At 42.0% G+C, this 21,602-nt stretch overlaps 1 protein-coding gene and 1 pseudogene across 2 annotated transcripts in view; both read right to left on the bottom strand.

Moving 5' to 3' along the window:
• LOC146701529 (uncharacterized) overlaps positions 1-21,602 on the bottom strand; it is a 43,790-nt gene that overhangs the window by 19,092 nt on the left and 3,096 nt on the right. The gene's annotated exons all lie outside the window — the stretch shown is intronic.
• Positions 7,225-10,008, bottom strand: LOC146701531 (uncharacterized; annotated as a pseudogene). Its single transcript, XR_014922309.1, has 3 exons — positions 9,939-10,008; positions 7,748-8,400; positions 7,225-7,422 (listed from the first exon to the last, which is right to left on the bottom strand). The product of XR_014922309.1 is annotated as an uncharacterized LOC146701531 (transcript).

The raw sequence follows: 21,602 nt of genomic DNA, 5'->3' as shown, positions 1-21,602 counted from the left end.
AAGCAGATGCCATTTCGGTTGCCAAAGCAATATATAAGAATATCATCCCAGAACACGGGATTCCGGAGACTATTTATAGTGATGATGGTCCACACTTTGTAAATGAAGTGATTGGATTAATGGCACAGCATCTAGGGATAACACTAAAACATCATTGTTCATATCACCCACAAAGTGCAGGGTTGGTAGAGAGAACTAACGGCACAGTAAAGCTAAGACTTAGGAAGTCAATGGAAGAGACAGGCAGGACATGGTTAGACTGTATAGAACTAGTTAAGATGTACATGAGGATTACTCCAACAGAGAACGGTCTGACTCTTTGAGATTATATATGGTAGAGCATTTAGAGTTTTAGTCTTCTGTAGTCGTCTGTAGTGATGATAGAAAAGCAGAAGAGAGAGCACATTAGCAGATTGGATGCTCAAAATGTTTAAAAGTAAAGAAGTCATGAGAACAAATGATCTGCCAGATGATTCTGTTTCTCCTCAGGAGCAGAGTCTGAAGTCTGGAGGTTGGATGTTGATAAGGCCATGGAGACGAAGTACTAAGTTCTTACTGCAGGTTTTCATAGAAAGTATAGAGAATAACAACCTCCCTCCTACTCTTACTCAGGGTCTCATAACACTTATTCCAAAGCCAAACAAAGACTTACTTCTTATTGATAATTGGAGACCCATCTGTCTGCTCAATAATGACTATGAGATTATGGCTTTAGTACTTGCTAACAGAATTAAAGAGTTCTTGGATACAATTATCGATGAGACACAATCAGGCTTAATGAGAAATAGACACATTTCTCATAACATTAGACTGGTTTTGGATCTACTTGATTACTCTGATTTGGTATTTGACAATAGCTTCATTCTCTTCCTGGAGTTTTAAAAGGCCTTTGCAAGGGTGTAGACTTGGTTGTGGCATTGGTGGGGACGGCTGATTCGACCATCGAACCCTGCCCCGTTTCTTATTTTTTCCTTTTTGTTTTTGCTTCTTGATAAAAAAAAAAAGGAGAAATATACTTGCCTGCATATGCTATTCTACATGCTTTTAAACCGTTTAAAATTACAATTCATAGTTTTATATGTGCATTATATAATGTTAAATTACTATTAAACAAATGACTGACTAAGTATTTCAGGCTTTAGTTTACTTCAGCCATATATCATATAAATCGGGTATCATACAAAAGTAAAAATACAGTCATGACAATAAAAGAATATGACTTTAAGGACTTAACAACATTACTTCAGTTATAGTGCACCAACATCTCTGACACATTAGCACTAAGGGAACACTGAAAGATCTGGTGGGTTTTGTCCATAAAACTACTCGTCTAAGATTACCACAAAGTAAAAGATCTCTCAGCAACATTATACAACATTTTAGGCACTACTGCCCTCTATCAGATAGGGGGCTGAGATGTTTTATTCTAAACATGAACTACTGTTACAGCAACAGACATGGACTACATGCCCCACACAACAAACACATGCCTGCTCCTAGGGATGCACCGATACCGATACCGGCATCGGCCTCGATACCACATTTTCTAAAGTATTCGTACTCGTTAAAAGTCCCCCAATACCGAGGACCAATACCACGGTCTGAGACCTCTCTATGTTTGACTGGCATGTAAGGGGTTAATCACAGGCGCCGAGTGCCCGCCCCCAGGCCCCGGCTGCAGCTCAGAGCGGGGAGAAAGTGAGGCGAGACATATCAGCTCTGTGGAACTATTTCAAAGTGAACGAAGACGCGAAAACAAAGGCGGCCTGCAAATTGTTCTCAGCGAAATTGTCCAGAGGAGGCTCTAAAGGTAGTGCATTTAACACAAGCAATTTAATCAAGCACCTAAAATCCCAACACAACAACGAGTACAAAGAGTTTACCCACGCTTATTTACCCACGCTTATTAGCACAGAGGAGCATAGCTGATGCTATAGCAGTGGGACGGAAAATAGTTGGGCATTTTAAACATTCCGCCTTAGCCTACACCCGCCTCGAGGACATTCAGGGACAGCTCAACTAGCCAATAAAGAGACTACAGCAGGACGTACAGACTCGCTGGAACAGCACGTATTACATGCTCCAGTCCCTCATTGAGCAAAAGCGAGTGCTGGGCGTGTATGTGTCCGAGCACAAACTCCCTGACTATCTCACCGCTCACCAATGGGCTCTTATGGAGACAACTGTTGCCATCCTCGCCCCCTTTGAGAAACTAACCAAAAAAAGTGAGCAGCTACGACGCACCAGCCTCTGATGTCATCCCAGCTGTGACTGTGCTAGTGAGACTTCTAAACAGAGAAACAGACGAACAAATTTAAAATTAAATTTTGTTTTTTATAATTATTTATTCTGTAATATGTTGCATACAACATGCTTTTCATTTTAAATAAATGTTCTTAATTCCAAACTAGTCCCTTGTTTGTTTGTTTTTTGTTAAATTATAGGACTAAAGCTGTTACCTGCAAATTTAAATCATGTTTTTATTAAGTACTCGGTATCGGTATCGGTGAGTATTGAAATGCAAGTACTCGTACTCGTACTCGTTTCCAAAAAAGTGCTATCGGTGCATCCCTACCTGCTCCTCTCGTTAGCTGAAATTAACTGGTGGCATATTTGTTTTACATCTATACTCTCCAGTCTCTCCTTGTGGACATGGCATCACATTATTCATGGTTACATACAATTTTAGACTGATGTGGACCAAACCTAGCTCCTACTTGCCAACCTTGAGACCTCAAAATTAGGGAGACATTCAAAGGGGCTGGGGGGATATACATGTACATATACATACAAAAAACTTGATTTTACAGTGTTTATTTATCGGATAAAATAAGTTAAATGTCACCGTTATTATTGTCCGACCGGAAACAGGCCGGGGGTGTCCAAATTCAGAGGCTGTGTCCACCTGAGAACCCGGCCTTTGTGGTCTAAGTGGGCCGGGTCCTCCGAAAGCCGGGTAGACCGGAAATGAGCGACTGTGAAATTGGACGGTCTAGCCTTCAGAATTACGTCACCTGCCGTCTGCTCCTTGCTGTCTAAAATATAACCGGACGCTGGTGTAGATGGTCGAATAAACTGCTGTTTTCACACAGCAGTTTATTCAGCTGTGTGAGAACCCTGGAGGAATTCTCCTGAGGGATTAATAAAGTTTTATTTAATCTAATTTAATCTAATAACTTTAATCTCAGCCAAAACCATTTACTCACCAACAAATAAAACACAGAAACAGGCCAAACAATAACATGTTTAAGTTATTTGTGTCATGATCGGCTGTGTGGCAGGCGGGAGGAGGACCCAATCGCAAGATTCACAAACACGGGGATAAACTCAAAAGCAGCTTTATTGCTGACAGGCAGAACATAGGAAATACAGAACTCAACTAAACTGGGAATCAATAAACTAATAGTCGTAGGGAGCCACAGGGAATCCACACAGCAATGAGGGAGAACGCGACGCCGAACAGAGGGAGACGCAGACAGAAATACACAGAGGGTTAACGAGGAAAGTGGGAACACACGGGGAACACAGCTGACACAGATAACCATAACGAGACAGGGCGGGGTGAACATAACACTGACGGGAGACGGGCAGAGTCAAACAGGAAGTACAGAGGTTCAGACAGGAGGAGAGAGAGCACGGGGAAAACACAGACATAACGGGCAGGGGAAACATGGAATAAAACATAAGGAGAGACGAGGGCTCACAGATACACAGAGGGGCACACAGGGGGTAAAAGCCACGAAGGGAAAACACACAGGGAACAACATAACAGGGCAACTCAGGAAACAGAACCTAAACAGGGAACTAAATACAAAAATACAAGAGAACTAAGAATACTGGGCCAACACGGCCCAGGACCATGACAATTTGACTTTTACACAGCTACATTCTCGCCTGAAAATGTGTTAACAGTTTATTTTGCGACCCAGAAAGAGTAATAAGAGTAATATTAAAACTAAGTAGCTGCAGTAATAGTATCCATTGTTGGAAACTGGAATTGGCTGGGCCAGTCTAGGATATGGTTTTCAGTTTTGTTGTCCGGGTGTAAAATCGGGAGAAATTGGGGAGAATGGTCGCCCCGGGAGATTATCGGGAAGGGCACTGAAATTCGGGATTCCCCGGAAAAATCGGGAGTGTTGGCATGTATGTCCTAGCATAGCCTGTAACGTTATTGTGACGGACACATTAAATGAGTGAACTTGACTTTATGTGACTCACAGGTTTCTTTGAAAAATACTTTCTTATATCCAGGTTCTTCCTCTTTGCTGCCATCCTCCTCGCAGCGCAGGTTTGCAGCTGCTGAAACTAAACAGAGCTCCCTGAAAGGCACAGCCAATCACATTGGCCATATTTGTCACATGACGTAGGACTCCAGTAGAGAACTAATTTAACTCTTTCTGCACCACTCGCTGAATGAGAAGCTGACAGATCGTTTTTTACTTACTATCGGGTTTGTTTTTCTTTACTCGAAGAGATCAAATTATTGGTGGGGACAATTCAATAATTGCTGGATATTGGTGGGGACGCGTCCCTTCCGTCCATGCCAAATCTACGCCCTTGCTTTTGACATAACCTCAAAAAAGTGTGAGCTGGCAGGGGACTCCATAATTGGTCATAATGGCTCATTACCTGTGCGGACTCAGACTGTGGAGGCAATAGTAGATACAAAGAGTCAGCCACGCTGTTCAGCACAGAACTTACGGAGCACCAAAACTGCACACATTCCCTTTATCATGATGGCTCGTTTGAAATTTATTTAAAATACGTTTTGAGTTAAAGTTTAAGTTTCTGAGTTAACCTCGGCTACACCTGACCGTGTAAAATCTGACATTAAAAATCTGAAATTACTCAGATGTTAAAGATTATTTTTCAAAAATGATTATCTAATAATTAACTAATAGAGGCAGTATCTTGGTTACATCTCTTGGATGAATGGATGACAGGGTGCTATAGCAGAGGCTTTCATCTGATTAATGCCAGATATTCATGAACTCATGCAGGATTTAATTTTTACTGAAAGAATGTTAAATATCCAAATCCAGCTGTGTGGGTCTTTGTGCTGTCACTGTGCAATGTGGACTGTGCAGCTATGCAGGAGTTTGTTAAAGTGTTGCTTCAGAGACGTCTATAGCTTGGACACAGTATAACGTGGAGCAGTTGCACACTGTTATAATGATTATTTCTTTGCATCTCTGCAGTGTTTTATGATAAAATAAAAATCAAGTGCAAAACACTTGAAATTGATCCAGTGGTTTGTGGTTAAAAAAAATAGCAGTTTTATAAGCTGAGGTTGTCCATTTTCTGACTTTCTTTATATTCTGATAGTTTGTAACAATCTGAAGTGCAAGAAGAATTGTGAAGTAATTTTAAAATATTGTTCCTAATTTAGGAACAACAACACCTGCTTCCATGTCTTGCATTAATATTTTAATAACTTCTCTGCTTATTGACAATTGTTCCTCAGATAATTATATTATCTCTATTTGTACGATACGATGAAGGGAAAACAGGGTACCGTTTTGAAAGTCTTTTAACATTTATTGTATTATTTATTTTTGCAAAATAGATGCATTATACTCCGTGCATTTTCAAAGACAATGACACTTGGGGTTCAAATGAAAGCATTGGGGTGTAACATTAATGAAATGCTCAATTATGATGAATCAGATTCTCCCACGTCTTCAGAAAGTAAAAATAAACTAAAAGTAAACTTACTGAAAGTAAAAAAAAAGGGGTGAAAACTAGCGTATGTGGATAAATCTGGTATATTTACACGGTGAATTCAATACACATTCATATCTGACTCTGCTGCTTTGTCAACAGCAGCTGTGTTGCTTCCAGTCAGTATCACGCGCTGAGCTCTTGTGCCCTCCTCCTCCTTTGCATCCTTTCAACATTTTCATGTACAAAAATGTTGATGCAAAAAATCTGCCATGAAAATCCTCATAAAACAATATTGTTTTTTGCTTCTTTTTTCATAAATGACTCATCATCATCATAATCATCTTTGTTTAGATGCAAGAAGAATCATATAGAAATGAAAAAGGTATAAATCTTCTGACCGAATCTGCTGGGACTGTGTGAGGTCCTGAGGCTAAGAGTAAGGATTTATCCACAGGAGAGCTGCGTTCTTACAAACCATCCCACTGTGTAAACCTGACATCTGTGGAACAGCTGAGCTGTATGATGTGTACAAGGACACAAAACATTATTTACCATCAGATCCCGAGCCCTCCATGTGTTAATCAAGAAACTGCTGCTGTGCTACATCCATAAATAATGAATAAATTAGGAGCTGAAGCTAAAAGGACAGTTTATTTGTACCATCTTCATGTCAACACATTCAAGAACATCACAGATGAAAGAAACATTAAAAACTTCTACACTACATAAAGCTAGAAAAATAGTTTTTCTTTCAGGTGATTTCAGAAAAAACAAAACATCAAAAACCTCCAAGACGCTTTGAAAGAACTAAAAACCTTTATTCTCATGGTCCAATCATGAGTGAACTCCCCGATGAAGCCTTGTGTGCTAAAACATGTCAGAGTTTTAAAAGTTAAACATGAGTTTCCAAAACGTTTTGCTGGAGAACAATGAACTATTTGACTGAGTTTCAATTATTTACAGACGAGCAAAACCAGGACAGAGAAAAAAGGACAAAACTGACTCAGTAAAACGACAGAAAATAAGATCCCATGTAAATCTGTATTATGTAGAAGTTCAGCCCAGCAACCAGTTCAGTTCAACACAAGTTTAAATGATTCTATCTGAACTCTGTGGAGCCTGATCTCAAGCTTTTTGAGTCTGACACTGAAACCAGAGGATCTTTCTGTGTCTTCAGATTCACTGTGATCCAGTGATGGGAGTGATTTCAGCCCTGAGTGATCACGCTGATGTTTGCACAGAGCAGACAATGAGGTGAATGTTTGGGCACATTGGTAACAGTGAAACAGTTTATTAGTAACGTGGGAATGTTTGTGTTTGAAGTATGAACTGAGATTCCTGAAGCTCTTGTCACACTGGTCACAGCTGTAGTTTCCTTCCATGTGTGTACGTTCATGATAGTTATGACTACCTGAATGTGAGAAGCTTTTGTCACAGTGTCTGCACTTGTATGGTTTCTCTCCTGTGTGGACTCGTTTGTGTTTTTTAAGCTGACCTGCAGTGGTGAAGGATGACCCACACTGATCACAGAGGTGCTTTTTAACCCCACTGTGAATCAGGTCATGTTGTTTTAACTGTGGGGAAGCTACTCCCACATTCTTTGCAGTATTTCAGTTTGTCTCCAGTGTGTCTACGTTGATGTGTTTTTAGGTTCTTTTGCTGACTGAATGTTTTTCCACAGAGGTCACAACGAAAGTCTTTCCCACCACCACAGTGATGACAGGGTTGAGAACTGGATCCATCTGTGTCACTCTGCTTCTAAACAAAGACACAAAGACAGTGTAAGTCAGTCCTTCAACATTTTTATCCTGAACGTCGCCTGAAATAAAGAGCATCTCTGCAGACGTCCAATTACATTTTATTGTTTCAGTTAACACACTCAGTTTACTGGGCTGCAATAACTACAATACTTCCACCATAATACTACAGTAATACTAAAATCGTAACTGACATGAAAATCTGAATAATCACTCAGAGCTGCTTTTCCATGCAGTAGAATTGCTAACATGCTAACACAGTTTAATGAGCAGAGTTGTTCCAAACAGTCAGGCTAAAATGACAAGATAACAATATAAATACATACCTCACAGTAACTGCACTTGTAGAGTTTCTTTCTGGTGTGGATCTGTTGGTGTCGTCTCAGGTAACGTGGAGATTTAAAAGTCTTCTCACACAGGTCACATTTATAAGGTCTCTCCTCATTGTGGGTAAACATGTGTTTTTGTAAGTCTGCGTCTGTTGTAAACTCTTTGCCTCACTGTTCACAGCAGTACACATCATGTCTGGTGTGAATGCGTAGGTGTGCATTTCGGTACCCTCTCCGGCTGAAAGTTTTTCCACAGATGTCACAGCTGTATGCCTTAATTCCAGAGTGGCTAACTAGATGATTCTGTAAGTGACCATATTGAGTAAAAGCTCTTCCACACTGATCACAGCTGTATGCTTTAACTCCACTGTGGATGAGTTGGTGTGTTTTTAGGGAACGCTTCCAGGAAAAAGACTTTCCACACAAGTCACAGCTGAATGGTTTCTCTCCAGTGTGGATGACCTGATGCTGTTTTAGATGACACTTGGAAATAAACTCCATCCCACACTCGTCACAGGTGTGTTTTTTCTCTCTCTTTCTTCTGTGAGGTTTGTCGGCCTCCTGAGAGCGCTGACTTCTCGCTCCATGTTGGTCCTGCAGTGACAGAGATACAAACAGAGGCAGTGAGTGAAATGCAGTCGTGGAACAAACTCAACCTTCAAACTCTCTCCATTAACACTAGTTTTAAACCTGAAGGTGGAGTGTGGCACCAAACACCTTAAAGGTCTCTTATCCCCACCTGCTGGTAGTTCTAACACATTACATCCAACCTGCTGTTAAAAATAATTCATGACTGTTAAAACACTAAAATCAAGCCCATCCCTCCTGATTGTACACACACACACACACACACACACACAGTTTCTAACACATATTTCTATAATTTTTATAGATTTATACATAATTATTCAGTGATAATAAATCCTGTGTTTGTTTATTTGTTTATTCAAAAGGAACCCCATTAGCTTCCATGTTGCTCGTCTTCCATCAAATACAATCACATAAAATATTATACAATAAAGTGGATTCAAGATATCCACATAATTTGGCTCTTACATCCACAGTGAGGTTTCACAATTAAAATATAAGCAATCAATAATAACTACAACAACAATAACAACAACAATATCAATAACACGGAGGCACATTACAGAAATCTCAAAAACAAATCATCTCTTACAATATTACAACAACTAAAAGTTCTGTAAATCAGCTTTTAAATGTTCATTGAAGTTTTGAATAGTTACTAATTCTCTAATTTTATAAGGTAATTTATTCCACCTGAAAGTTGCTCTAAATATAACAGTTTTACAAAAAGTTACTTTTAACTCGAGGATTTACTAAATTGCAGTTTGTTGAAAATCATGTAATATCATTATGTATTTCATCTGGATACTGCAGCTGAGCAGAAATAAATGTGGTGTGTTTAACAGAATTGAGTTCTTTATAACTGCAAGTAAGCCATAGAATACTTTAGCCTGTACAGGAAGCCAAGAAAGCTGATAATGCATTTCATTGATATTCGTATTAGAGATGGCACCATGCCACTTTTTAATGTCCAATACCGATATCATATGGATATCTGCCGATACGAATCCGATAGTGTTTTTTGTAATCAATAAAACTGTTTTTTAAATAAATATCTTGCTACATTTTGTATAAGTTCATACTCAAGTTTTAAAAACAAGACACTAAAGCTATTCCGTTATACCAAATGAGCCCTTTCCTCTACTCCCTCTTCACCCACGACTGCAGACCTGCCGATGGTTCTAACATTAAGTTTGCAGATGACACCACGGTGATTGGCCTCATCAGTGACAACGATGAGGCCGTCTACAGGGAGGAGGTGGATGGTCTGGCTGAGTGGTGCGACACAAACAACCTGCTGCTTAACACCGAGAAGACCAAGGAGCTCATCGTGGACTACAGGAGCAATGCTGACCCACATCCACCCATCTACATTAAGGGGACGGCTGTGGAGCGTGTGAGCAGCTTCAAGTTCCTTGGAGTCCACATCTCCGAGGATCTCATCTGGACGACCAACTGCTCCAAGCTGGTCAAGAAGGCTCACCAGCACCTCTTCTTCTTGAGGACTCCGAGGAAGAACCAAATGTCCTCAGACATCCTGGTGAACTTTTATCGCTGCACCATCGAGATCATCCTGACCAACTGTATAACAGTCTGGTACGGGAACTGGTCTGCCTCGGAGCAGAGGCAGAGGTTGCATTGCAGAGGGTTGTGAAAACTGCCCAGCCCATCGCCGGAGCACCACTTCCTGCCATAAAAGACATCTACAGGAAGCGGTGTCTGAAAAGGGCTGGGAAAATCATCAAAGACCCCAGTCACCCATCACATTGACTCTTCACCCTCCTGCCCTCTGGGAGGCGCTACAGGAGCCTCCGGACTAAGACCACCAGGTACCGGAACAGCTTCTTCCCCACAGCTGTCAGACTCCTGAACTCTGCCTCCTGACATCTGACCCACGTTAAACTCACGGACTGAACATACACACACCCACAACCACCTACACACACACATACAATGGACAACTGTACCCTCAAACACACAATAATAACACAGACTGAACCACCACTCAAAACCACTAGCACTTTATACAGCCTCTGTAGAAATTATCCACATATCTCTCTTATCTTAACTGCACCACTGTATAAATAATCATTCTGTAAAATACGATAATTTTTAATTCAACAACTGTTTATAACTTGCATATTTCCCATTTCTGTATAGCTGTACATCTCATATTTTTGTATAGTTTTTCCTATTTATATCCTGTTCATAGCTTGTACTCACTACAGCCTGTACATACTTATAGTTATAGCATATTCATAACATACTTCATACCGTGTACATTATAACATGCCATAATAGACCCATTTCTGTAATATACTTACATATCTATATTATTGCTAATATATATATTGTAATATATCTATATCAAGGCTAAAGCACTTCTGGATGGAAGCAAACTGCATTTCGTTGCCCTGTACCTGTGACATGTGCAATGACAATAAAGTTGAATTCTATTCTATTCAAATATTTTATAGTTCAGCAACACACATCAATCTAATAAACTTAAACTTGCACCATCCTTCCTATTCTAGTATTATAAAGAGTACTTATCAGAAATATTAAACAACCTAACTAATAGAGTTGCCAACTCCCAGCAAAAATCTCCCAGAACCACCCCCGCCCTCATGATGCTTAATCGACATAATCAACTTTAATTTAATGCACGTGTACATCAAATGCACAGAAATAATCAATCATGTTTCCACAATAATTACCACATTTCCCGGACTACAATGCGCACCTGAATATTAGCCGCACAAGCTAGAATCAGGGGAAAATCCTGTTTCGCACATACAGTGGGGCAAAAAAGTATTTAGTCAGCCACCGATTGTGCAAGTTCCCCCACTTAAAATGATGACAGAGGTCAGTAATTTGCACCAGAGGGACACTTCAACTGTGAGAGACAGAATGTGAAAAAAAAAAATCCATGAATTCACATGGTAGGATTTGTAAAGAATTTATTCGTAAATTAGGGTGGAAAATAAGTATTTGGTCACCTCAAACAAGGAAAATCTCTGGCTCTCACAGACCTGTAACGTCTTCTGTAAGAAGCTTTTCTGTCCCCCACTCGTTACCTGTATGAATGGCACCTGTTTGAACTCATCATCTGTATAAAAGACACCTGTCCACAGCCTCAAACAGTCAGACTCCAAACTCCGCCATGGCCAAGACCAAAGAGCTTTCGAAGGACACCAGGAAAAGTATTGTAGACCTGCACCAGACTGGGAAGAGTGAATCTACAATAGGCAAGCAGCTTGGTGTGAAAAAATCAACTGTGGGAGCAATCATCAGAAAATGGAAGACATACAAGACCACTGATAATCTCCCTCGATCTGGGGCTCCACGCAAGATCTCATCCCGTGGGGTCAAAATGATCATGAGAACGGTGAGCAAAGATCCCAGAACCACACGGGGGGACCTGGTGAATGACCTGCAGAGAGCTGGGACCAAAGTAACAAAGGTCACCATCAGTAACACACTACAACGGCAGGGAATCAAATCCCGCAGTGCCAGACGTGTTCCGCTGCTGAAGCCAGTGCATGTCCAGGCCCGTCTGAAGTTCGCCAGAGAGCACATGGATGATACAGCAGAGGATTGGGAGAATGTCATGTGGTCAGATGAAGCCAAAGTAGAACTTTTTGGTATAAACTCAACTCGTCGTGTTTGGAGGACGAAGAATACTGAGTTGCATCCCAAGAACACCATACCTACTGTGAAGCATGGGGGTGGAAACATCATGCTATGGGGCTGTTTTTCTGCCAAGGGGACAGGACGACTGATCCGTGTTAAGGACAGAATGAATGGGGCCATGTATCGTGAGATTTTGAGCCAAAACCTCCTTCCATCAGTGAGAACTTTGAAGATGAAACGAGGCTGGGTCTTCCAACATGACAATGATCCAAAACACACCACCCGGGCAACAAAGGAGTGGCTCCGTAAGAAGCATTTGAAAGTCCTGGAGTGGCCTAGCCAGTCTCCAGACCTCAACCCCATAGAAAATCTGTGGCGGGAGTTGAAAGTCCGTGTTGCTCAGCGACAGCCCCAAAACATCACTGCTCTCGAGAAGATCTGCATGGAGGAATGGGCCAAAATACCAGCTACTGTGTGTGCAAACCTGGTAAAGACCTATAGTAAACGTTTGACCTCTGTTATTGCCAACAAAGGTTATGTTACAAAGTATTGAGTTGTATTTTTGTTATTGACCAAATACTTATTTTCCACCCTCATTTACGAATAAATTCTTTACAAATCCTACCATGTGAATTAAAAACATATCATGATATGAAAAAATCTTATATCGCCCAGCTCTAGCTTTAACAAGAAGAAAAGTCAGTCATTCACCATCTTTCTCTTCTTCTTGTGCACTAAAACCACCAAAGTCCTCTCCTCCAGTGTCGGAAACGAACAGGTTCATGATGGCTTCGTCATCACCTCTCCGCTTCTCTCATTCGTTGTCACTTTCAAAACCAAACAAATCCTCGTTGTCAGTGTCGAACACCCTCTGAAGGGCTGTGGCGGTGTCCTCCTCTCCATCATGCAGCAGTCCAGCCCTTCGAAATCCGTTGGTGATCATGGATGTTTTCACACTTTTCCACGCTGTCAGAATCCACTGGTGGAGTTGGGCATAACTTGCTTTTCGCAAGTTTATCGCCGCTCATCATCCACGCCTCCCGCTGAAGGCGTAGTGCTACTTTGAAGTTTGTTTTTCGCGCTACTTCTTACGGCACTACGTTGCCTGGCGGATGGACATGTGACCAACATACCACTCTTGAACCCCGATCCTTCCGCCAGGCAACGTAGTGCCGTAGAACAGCAGAAGAAACAAAACAAATCATCTTACGATATCACAAAAATCATGGACAATCCTTAGAAAAGCCGCACCTGACTAAAAGCCGCAGGGTTCAAAGCTTGTGCAAAAAGTAGCGGCTAGTAGCCCGACAATTACAGTAAATAGATTCAACATCTTTCTTCAACAGAATTGCAGACTGCACAGATGGTACCTTCCCAAAGGAAAAAGGACTATAGCTTACCAGGGTGTAAATTAGACTTAATAGTTAACATATACAGTAATGGATTTCTATACATTTAATCAGATGAACACTTTGGTTGTAAGATTCAGATAATTATTTATTAAAAGTTAGTCCTTTAAATTAAATAACAAAGAAAAGTATTTTTTGTGCCTCCCTTTACTTGTTAATGCCATACCTGCCCCCTGGCAAAGCTTTGCTAGAGCTGCCCCTGCACAGTTACCAGCTGTCAGCTACTTAGAAAACATGAGAGAAGAAGAGGCAGCTGCAGCTTAAGGACACAGACTAACTCCAGAGTCTTTTTCCCCCCATTCTTGCTGAAGTACGGGACAAATTGCTTCCTTTTCGCCTCAGTATGGAAGAGATTAAGATTAAAAATGCTGCGGTTTGGAAGCATGTAGTGAGGCTCCAAATGCTCCACCAGTTCGCCGACAGGTCTTGCAGACAACAGCCGCTCTATCGAGTGACACATACTTCTCTGATAAGCAAAGCTGGGTTACGCCAAGTAGCGCGTTTTGTGAGGCGAGGATCGGTCCGTTTTTAATTAGTATAGTATGAACATCTAATCTGGACGCCTTATTCTGGACTAACTGAAGTCTGTTAAGATCTGTCTTATTAGCTGCTGACCAAATGATTGACCAATAGTCCAGATGAGACATTACTAGTGCATTAATGACATCTTTCATAATTTTTTTTTTTTTTGTGTCCCGTTTGGATCTTTAGCCATCAGAATTGTTGTCTTAAGGCCAAGAAAGATGCCAAGCGGATTTATTTTACCAAGTGGATCATCATGGCCTTGCCATATTGGTCCATTTGATTGACCTTTATTATAATTATACATTTATTTTATTTTCAGTTGGCCAGCTCTGTTCTAGGATGCCCTCTGGACCCAGTGGAGGTGGTGAGTGACAGGAGAACGGCGGCTAAGCTTTCATCCCTGATGGACAACATCTCCCACCCCATGCAGCAGACTGTGACAGCACTGAGCAGCTCCTTCAGTGGGAGACTGCGGCACCCACGGTGTGGGACGGAGAGATTTCGCAGGTCTTTCCTCCCCACTGCTGTCCGACTCCATAATAAAGACTTTAACTGATCAAGCACACACATCCATACATGTGCAATAATACTAAGTGCAATAATCCTTTCTGTCATCGTTGTATTTTTACTCAGTTGTATATAGTATTTGTATTTGTATTCTATTTTTATCTTATTGTATATTTATTTTATTTTATTCTACTGTATATAGTATTTTATTTTATTCTATTCTGTACAGTTGTGTACTGTATTTATTCTTATTGTATTCTAATTTTTGCCTCATAACTTTTGCACTGTCCACTTCCTGCTGTGACAAAACAAATTTCCCACGTGTGGGACTAATAAAGGTTATCTTATCTTATCTTATCTTATCTTATCTTACAAACGGGACAGACATGACTGGGGGGATAGGACAGGGAGAAAGAAAACCAAACGGGAGAAGAGACGGTGAGAAGGGGGGGAAGAAAGAAAAAAAAAACAAACAAAAAAAACAAAACACCTGGGTCACCTGTATGGAGAAAAAAAACAGAAGAGAAAGCAAACAACAAAGAGCAACATAATAAATTTTAAAAAAAGCACCATCACAATAAACTAGCTAGCAGTAGATATCAATAGTTACTAAATAATAAACGATATTGTGCAACACGCAAGATAGACAGCGCACAGTGTGCTTTGAGGCAGCAGCCAAGAAAACTGTAGTCCGCGTCTGTGAATACCCATGTGTACACCTGTGTACACCTGTGTGGATCAGCATGCTCGCATTCCAAAGGTTTCTCCATGTAACGATCTGCTAGGGAGTGTGGGGAGCCACAGCCCTGTCCTCTATGGTATCAAGCAGGTATGGAGGAGATCAAAACTCCAGACATCCAGAGGCCCCCAGAACACAAGAGACCAAGGAAGACCCACAGAGGGGCAGCCGTGCCACTGTCCCAGTAAGAGCTGAGGAGAGTCCCAGATGAGGGCTCACTCAGCAGCCGCGGAGCAGAAGCCAGGGGGAGTTGCAGTGACGTGCCTGTGAGCTCCGCCGGCAGCCAGCTGTGCCTGAGTGACCGAGCCCCAGGCCGAGAGGCCGGGGGCACCCCACCTCCGAAGTGGCCCGAGCGAGCCCCAGGCCCCAGGCTCCAGGCCCCGATAAGCGGCCGCCAAGGAGTGAGCCGGTGTGTACCCGGACGCCCACCCCCAGACACAAAGAACCACCAACGCACCGACACCTGAGGGAGTCCGCCACTGGCAGGGGAAGTGGTGGTGGGTGGAGATAGGCCTCCAAACCTTGGAGGGCCTGAGATGTCCCCAGAGAGGTGGCGTCTGATACCCAACCTGACATATAGACACAGACATACAGGCACACACAGATACAAACATCCATTCCCACCCTCATGCTCTCATATGCACTTACTCCACACTCAACCGACGGGGAGACAGACATAAAGAGACGCTGTACACACGATCACACTCCCCAAGCGTACTCTACGAACCGGGTCTAGGTACCCTTGCCCCTGGAGGGGGGAACTGCACCCAGACCCAGGTGGTGTTACCCTTTTCCCTGCGGTGGGGAGAGGCAGACCGCCCCGACTCCGCAGCAGCAGGGAGGCCCCACACTCCAGACCGCAGTCGGACGGCCAACTCCTCCTAGCCCCCCCGCTCCAGCAGGCCGCAGAGAATGGGGGTGAGAGAAGACTCCAAACCTCCCTCCACCCGTTCATTGTAGTGTTCATTGTAGCCAAGACATATTGCAGATCGTTTGTGATAACTGAATAGAGAAGTGAGGCAACCTTTCATCAAGCACAGAGCAGCTGATGAAAATCAATAACATTTTAGTTTATCAATCAAAAGATCTAAATTTATCCAAGAATACCACTTTCCCATCATCTAGATGTTTATACCATATATTATTGGTCATATGAATTAGAGCTGAGCTGGTAAAATGACCAGCTTGGCTCTGTTAAAGTGAATTGTTAAATGTTGTCATTTTTATGCTACCATCTCTACATTGTTTTAACTCTGTGGTGAAAGGAATTTATTTGTCCCCCTCCCCAGCTTCCCGAGGTCCGGGGGGGGGGGGGCTAATGACATTTGAAGTGCCTTTCTGAGATACCAACGAGGCCTCACTTGCAAGTAAATCGATCGCTGTTGCCTTGTTTTTCCTTTCACGGGAATAAGTCCTGGAGACAGCGGGGTCTAAGTTTAGACCCAACAGGTTCAGTGAAGAAAAATGTCTGATTGTAACCTGAGGATTTTTTTACATTAAGAAAAAGGCACCAAACATCAAACCAATTTAATCCTAAACAGTAACACATGAACGTAGAGCAGGGCGATATGACCAAAAATATTAACAGTGTAAATGCAAATTCCTCGGAGCAAATGTCGGCCAATTTCCACTGGAAATGCCTTTTGGTTAAACTGTCAGCAAGGAATTTGCATTTGCACTGTTAAATTTTTATATAACTTCAATACACAGAAAAAAAAAACAGCTGTTTGTTTAAGTGAAAATACATTGATGGGATTTTTAATAAAGTTGTGGAGTTGTAAAGTATTTTGTCTAGTGTCAATTATAGCGTCAGTTATATCATTATCGCAAATTTTCAAATGTATATCGTGATAAATATTTTTGGTCATATCGCCCTGCTCTGTCTGTCACCTTCTGTGTTGAGCTCATTGTTTCCTCTGTAGTGGCTGAGCTGAGTCCAAGTAGCTGAAAATGTTCCTCTGCTCTCCGTCAGACTCTTCTCCTCCTGCTGATCACCTGGGACACAAAACAGATCTTTGTTAGGCTCCACACTGCACTGAAGAGTCAAAGTGTCTCATATGTTCATCTGACAAGTAAAAGAACACATTTTTGCTTCCCGAGGTGGGCAACTTATTGGAAACAAACACAAAAGGTTTGAGCACCGATACAAAATTTAGCAGTATAGCAGGAGAGACTGAGGCCTGTTATTAGAATCAAATGCCCAGTGGGCTGACACACCAATATACACATACACACGTGTTATATGGGAACACCCTCAAATCACGTGATGCCCAGAATTGTACAATACTGATGCTTGAGAGCGCGCGTGTGATCATAGCTGGACTGGCCATCGGTTATACCGGGAATTTGCCCGGTGGGCTGCTGGCGATTTTTTGTTTTTATGGGCCGATCGATTTTTTTTTTTTGGAAGGGTATAAATAATGAAAGGTGTTGGATTGGCCAATTGGTCATGATCGACTCTGGGCTGGACCAATTACAGCCGAGGAGGTCGGATGCACCCTCCCCCTTGTTCAGCAATCTTATAGATGAACTAAAGAAATGGAGAACAAAAAAAGGAAAGGAGGTGCAGAAAAAATTAGGGCCAAAAAGAAACAAGGCCTTCAGGCAGACGCTGCCAAATGTGTAAAAATAACTGAAATGTTTGGCGGTAGCTATGGCATAGCTTTCACAGATTTAGCAACATCAGCAAGTGGTGGAGGCCAGCAGGTGGATAAGGGCAGTGTTGGGAAGGTTACTTTTAAAATGTATTCCATTACAGAATACAGAATACATGCCCCAAAATGTATTCTGTAACGTATTCCGTTACGTTACTCAATGACAGTAACGTATTCTGAATACTTTGGATTACTTAATATATTATCATGCTTTTTACAACAACGTGAATGTACTATTGTTGTGTGATTTATTACTGAAGGTCCGCGACTCCGAACTGTAGTAAAGGGACCTCTGACTAATACGGCGGGGTCCCTGTCGGCTCGTAGCCGAAAAATAGCTTTACTTTGTTGTGTGGGTCAACTTTTCTTGCGAGAGACAGAGAGAGGCGTTGAAAGGCTGCTCCAACAGAACTTATTGTTTTCGGAGGAAAACACGAACACGGTGTACAGTTGAGTCTTAATAGCTTACTTACAACTGGGCTCGTCAGGCACTCTTCTTGGCTGAAGTGGTTATTATTATATTTACATGCTTCCAGCTCCCGTTTTTCCTCGACGACAACTCCTACCTTTCCACTCCCCCTTTTCTCCCTCCTCGAGCTCACAGACCCATAACGTGTATGGCAGTCCATTCTCCCTGCAACACGGACTACACTGCCCATGATGCTACATTCTTTAGAGCTATGCTTGTAGCATTCTGCCTGTTAGCTTAGCACAACAACAACGAAAAGGCGCTCTCTCACCCAGGAAACACACAGTCGCAGAAAGAGAGAGAGAGAGAGTTGCCCTGTAACCATGGCAACCGTAACCCTGCCCCCTGGAACAACAGAACGTAGCTGTCAAACAAAACCCAAACAGTCCTGACCCGCGTGTAACGCTAAGTTATTTAAGGACTAGTTTATGTCAATGGATGAATTTACTGACTGACGCGCAGAAGAAATAGTTCTTTATGGAGCCCAGATGGTGTGAATGATGAGACCAAAAACTGCAATGTCTTGTACCAAAAATATATTGAATAAATAGGGGAAAGGGGAAATGGAACAAAATAATTAACACAACACACAACGTAAATGTCCACAATTAAATAATAAATCAGTGCTGTGATTTTTCTGTGCAAGAGTCCTTTTGCTAAGAGTCCTTTTTTTGGTCCTTTTCTTTTTAAAGTTCACTTTTAAGGTATTCCTCCTTAGGGTCCAGCTTCATACAAGGGGGAAATATGTCCGTAATCCAAAGACGGCTAAGTGGGGGAAAAGAAAGAATGGTCCTACCGGCTCGCCACTTCAATATGAAGAAGATCAATTCAAAGAGGGAAAAAAAACCTGACCTGTAGGTCAGAAAAATGTCCATTAGCACATCAAGTTCGATTCAGTTTACCGGTAAACAAGTATATTCTTCTGCATGTCTAGGTAACAATGCAAACCATAAATCATCATCAATCCATGTACAACAGTTAAATCATTAATCATCTTAGCTACGTAGCTTAATCTATACAGTCCAGTAGCGTTCGCTACAAACAATACAAAAACAACAATAAAGGAAAACAACTGTCTAACAGACAGCATAGCCGAATTCAAGGCAACACATAACAATAATCATTCAATCGCACTTTGTTTCAAAGTAAGCCCATAAAAATGCTTAAGTAAAGAAAGTGTTCAAAAACAGCGGTTTTTGAACCGGAGTTCTGCTTGCGGTGGGAGCGCTGCCGCACAAAGTCATTTTTTAATCGCGAAAACGATCGGCTGGTTACTGACAACCAAAGGTTGAAAGATATTAAGGACACTTACCGCTGAGTTTAAAGTTTAAAGATGAATTGAGGGGAGAAAACGCTTTGTTTTCCAACACCGTTCTAAATGCCATAAGCTCACAGCCACAGCAGGAGTCGAACCCGGAAGTATCCCTCCACAGCCGGTTTTCAGAGTTGCCGCGACGTGGGAGGAGCCAATCAGAAGAGGGACCTCAAATCAGCTGACGTGGGTCATGTGACAGGGAGTAGTTGATATGGGTTACACGCGACAAAATGAAACCGGAAAGTACCGCAGTGTAATCCATTTATTTCAACAAAGTAACTGTATTCTGAATACCACCTTTTTAAACGGTAACTGTAACGGAATACAGTTACTCATATTTTGTATTTTAAATACGTAACGGCGGTACATGTATTCCGTTACTCCCCAACACCGGATAAGGGAAAGGGGAGGCAAGAGGAGGAGAGACCCGAGGCGGCCGCCGGTCATAGTGGCAGAGGAACTGAACTTCAGGTAAGAAGTTATGACCTGCTGTCTATCTGTGTCAGATATAAACCAAGTTTAGTTGTAGTTTGTTTTCGTTGTGCTGACTTTTTACAGTTGCTTAGAATAACTGGTACTGCGTACTAGCTAGCATGACGGAGTTTATATACTGCTGGGCGGGTGCTATGAAGTTACTGATAGTAAATTTTATTTTATGCTTAAGGTTAGTTTCTCAAACTCCTCAAAATCTTAACAAATTGTGCCAATCCTTACATGTTGCACCAGGCTGATTTATCATCGAAAGTGGAGAAGTCTGTGACAGAGGAGACAGAAGAGCAGCAGAGAGAGATGGAGATGGAGAGAAGATTTTATGTCATCCATGAGGGATGCATTTGACATGTTTCACATATTATAGCTCAACAAGTTACTTATAGCAATTCAAATACGAGCAATCAGTTTTTGGCACAACACCGGCTATTGCAGTTAATAATACAACAGCTTCTTGCCATTTTTGTGTTTCTTTTTATCACTGTGTAACTGAGTTCAATTGAAAGCCTGCATGCGCTAGTACCTCTTGCCACAAGTTCCCAGAATCCTTTGCGGTTTTACCCCTGAATGACGTCACATTTTTGGTGGGCCGGTCTCTAGTCAAAATGCCCGGGTCGATTTTTTGTCCCAGTCCAGCCCTGTGTGTGATGCAAGTATGTGTAGTGTTGAGCGCGTGATCAGTGGTGAGAAAAACAACTCACGGAGCTTGACCTTTCTATACTTGTGGCTAGTGATGTGACCTTCTGTATCGAGGCTTTGAAGCGTGTGTCGAGTAATGGAGGGGGCGTTTCCGCGAAGCGTGCATCGAGGCTTGCTTCGTTTATGGGAGGAGCTAAAAATGATGACGTCCGAAGCCTCGCTGCCCGGCTGTACCACGTGACTGGTTCATGAAGTGGTTCGAACTTTGCCGCGAGATATGACAGCGATATAAACCCCTCAGACTTCATTCAAAAATGTGGGTGTTTGATGGAGAGTTGCGGTTAGTGAGAGTTTGGAGACAGTTTGGAGGTTTAGGAGAGTGAGGAGAGAAAGTCAGGAGAGAATGGAGCCAGCTAAGAAGAGGAGGATGTCCTCCCCTGTGTGGGAACATTTTGAGCTTATATCTCCCAACAAGGTATGTAAATTTCTACAGAAGATGTATTTTCATAATACTGATGGTGCAATACAATTTATGTTAAGCAGCTTTACTTTTGTACAAGGTGAAGTGTTTGCTATGTGCCAGGGAGCTGGGATATAACAACAACACCTCATCCATGCTTAGGCACTACAGAGCTTTGCATGAGAATAAGGGGGACACCGATTGTGGAGCAAGACCAGATGAGCCATCAAATGCCATGATAATATAGCATGCAGTAATGTTACTAAATGATATAACAATATCATACAATGCAATAAGTGATGTGTGTGATATTTATATTTGTGCTTTATCTTTATTGTCTTTCCTCAGGAGAACAATCTCAAATAGATGAAGACCTGGTCAGCATGGTGATTGAGGACTCCCAGCCATTTAGCATTGTGGAGGAC

This window comes from Copadichromis virginalis, linkage group LG9 (genome assembly GCF_057382275.1).
Source record: "Copadichromis virginalis isolate Kocher_CV1m ecotype Utaka linkage group LG9, C_Virginalis_male_GT1.1, whole genome shotgun sequence".
NCBI classification, from domain to species: Eukaryota; Metazoa; Chordata; class Actinopteri; order Cichliformes; family Cichlidae; genus Copadichromis; species Copadichromis virginalis.
This window is presented reverse-complemented; position numbering and strand designations above follow the sequence as displayed.